We start from the raw sequence: 3,013 nt of genomic DNA, 5'->3' as shown, positions 1-3,013 counted from the left end.
AAAAAAAAAAAGAAAAAAAAAGTTAGTTGGGATATTAAACTCATGAAAGAGAACTTGCTTTTCTGCACCATGATGCAGTTTTAAAGAGAAGTTGACTTTCAGACCCTAGGGAAAGTTCGAAGTAATTTTTATGTATACGAATTTATGTTGTGCTAGATGGCTTTCAAATGGTGTCTTTTATTCTTTGCCCAAAACGAGTACTACAGGGAACTATGGTAGGAAGTCTCAGAAGGGAATGCTGTAATAAGCAGGGAATGTGGATTACCACTCATTGAGTAAAATGTTGTTTGCGATCCCATTTTTATTGATGACTAACAAAAGATACAGATTAAAGGTACACACTTGTGTTACCAGTACACATTTGAGATTATAAATAAATTATTTGAAAATATGTTTAAATTCAGACTGCACATTCTATATGATTATATTACATGATTAAGTTAGAACTTTTCTTGATATTTAATTTTACCTTGTTTTATTTAACCTTTATGGAAGTAAATTTTTTTGTGTATTAAGACCTCGTGTTACCACTTTTCTGCTGAGTTAGCATGTAAAATTGGCCTACTATCCTAAATTGTCAAAAGATAATTTTTTAAGGTAAACGATAAACTACTGCTGAGGTTTGTGGATCCACAACTATTTAAATGTAGTAAAATATGTAAAACATTTGAATAGAAAGTGAAGAAATCTGTATCTGTGGTGCTTGATCTCCAGCCTGCGGAGCATGGGATGACACTGGATCAGGCCTGTGGATGGACCCTGCTTGCAGGATCTGGGCCATGGACTGGCCTTGCACCACTTACCTGGCCCATGGGACCAGACAGGTTGAGCACCGAAGATTTAGATTTATATCCCAATTGGTTTGGGAAGGCTCAGAGTAGCTTGCAATAAATGAAACATCAATTGATTCCCTAAATGAAACCTAAACACAAGAAAACTCTGTATCTTGCTACCCCCTGCTTCCCTGCCTACCATTCTTGAGAACAAACCCTCAGACAGATCCCAACTCCCATTCACATTTTGGTATAAGAAACTTCCTCTCACTCCCCACCCCTCAATGTCCTTCCCAAGACAACACCCTCTGTTCCATATAGGGTCTATGGCTGTCCCTGCTTTTAGGATACCATCTTAAAAAACAAACAAAAACACACCTGGGAATTGCAAGTACTCACCAGGATTCATTGCATGACTGAAATGGGATGATGGCAAATACGTGTGTATGTGGTGAAGAAAAATGTGATGCTTGTCTTTGTGAATAACGATCCTGGTAATGATGTAGGGGTTTGTTTTCAATTCAACAAACCTTTGGGCATCCTGGAATGGAACAATGTAAGTCAGAAACAGTGGCTATGCTCTCTGGCCGCAGAGTTAGCCTGCAGCAGTCCTCAAGGACATGGTCCAGTTAGTTAGGCTTGCCGATTGGCAGATTCAGCTGCAGTAGCGCATACAAGAAGACCATGATAAGTGAGTAATAGCAACTACAAACTTCTTCAGTTTTGCCAGTATCTGCAGTGGTTCATATAGGGCCCTGGGGTGAGCAGTATGCCAAGTCTTAATTCTTTTTCTGATGCAGTGTTGAGGGATTGAGCACAGTTCAAGGTCAAGCTAAATATGACATGGTTATGCTCTAAAACAATAAGTTTGGGCAGTTAAGAGATACCAATTGCTACCTAAGCATTTTAATAGAGAACCTGGCAAGATAAATTGATGTGAAGTAATAAGATGTTTGTATCGGTAAGGCATCTTTAAAGATCACAAAGTAAGAGATTTAATGCTGACATTTGAATATTCTTCTATGAATTAAATTTAAAAGACCCCTACACCCACTGCAGAGCTATACTATCTAAATATCGCCAGTTAATAAATAGTGAAATAACATTGACCCAAGAAAAAGGCATGGGAATCTAGTGAAACTGGGTTTGATGTCAGCATTCTCTGTTAGTTTTAATATCTGAACAAATACAGCATTCTGTATAAAATTAAAAATAGCAACAGTTCACATTGGTTGAAATATTAAAGCACTTTTTGGAATCAGTGTTCTTATAAAGTATAGGTCTTAGAATGAGGTGCTGTTTAGATCTAGAAGATGAAGGTAGATACTTTCTGTGCGAAACAGTATTCAGCAAGTTAGACAAATAATTTCTATGATCTTTCATATGTGAAGCAGGTAAAGATTATTAGATGTAGCCAAAGTAGGTAAGTATTGTTAATCAGATTATAAAATAGATATGCTCAGGGCATCACTTATTTGCTTTTTGTATGCTGCTCTGAAAAATTATAGGAAGGAATCCCATCAATACTTTTATTTTAGTGCAGGTTGCTGTTTCTGACTTCTGTTGAAGTTGCACAAGGAGTTTATAAACACCCTGTACAGTCTCAAGGAGGGTCAGAATGGAGCTCACCAAACATGTCCATTGTTATTAATTGTTTTGGGGTTTTTCTTTTGTTGAAGGAAAATAAGTTTCCAGACTAAAGAAGTAGAGTGGTGGGGGGGTTTTTGTGGTTTTTTTGCTGTGATGTCCCTTTTTTCCCCCTCTTGATGAGGCCTCTCTATTTTAGTTGGATTAAGGATGAGGGGATGAAGTGGGATTTTTTTTTCTCGAATATTCCTCATAGGCTGCTTTTTCTTATTTGTAATTTAAATATGCCACCAACTTGAAATGAATGCTCAGGGAGCTGCTTTTAGCTGTAGTGCTTTTAGAAACCTTTTCTTAGGTCTTCATCTAGAGTAGGGAAGGATCTGCAAGTGCTGATGGTTTGGTGGCTCCTTTCAGCTGTCTTTCACATCTGTTCGATTTGTAGAATCCATGAGCCTTATAACTTGTGTTTAAGGCCAGGTACAGACTTACTTTTATCAGTAAAGGGGGTTGGAAACTGATCTATACCTGTAATAGAACAGAAGTTCAGTGAACACAGACTGGTTTGAAAATGGCAGGACCCCACCTAAAATTTGCCCCACTCCCTCCCTCCCACCAAAAGGCAAATATGTGTTCTTTTTGCTACAAATTTAAAC

General features: G+C 37.7%; 1 protein-coding gene across 2 annotated transcripts in view; it reads left to right on the top strand.

The window, feature by feature from the left end:
• The window catches only part of METAP2 (methionyl aminopeptidase 2), a 38,142-nt gene that overhangs the window by 5,212 nt on the left and 29,917 nt on the right, over nucleotides 1-3,013 (top strand). The window lies entirely within an intron of this gene.

This window comes from Gavialis gangeticus, unplaced genomic scaffold, assembly GCF_001723915.1.
Source record: "Gavialis gangeticus isolate Ggan-Ray unplaced genomic scaffold, GavGan_comp1, whole genome shotgun sequence".
Classification (NCBI taxonomy): domain Eukaryota; kingdom Metazoa; phylum Chordata; order Crocodylia; family Gavialidae; genus Gavialis; species Gavialis gangeticus.
This window is presented reverse-complemented; position numbering and strand designations above follow the sequence as displayed.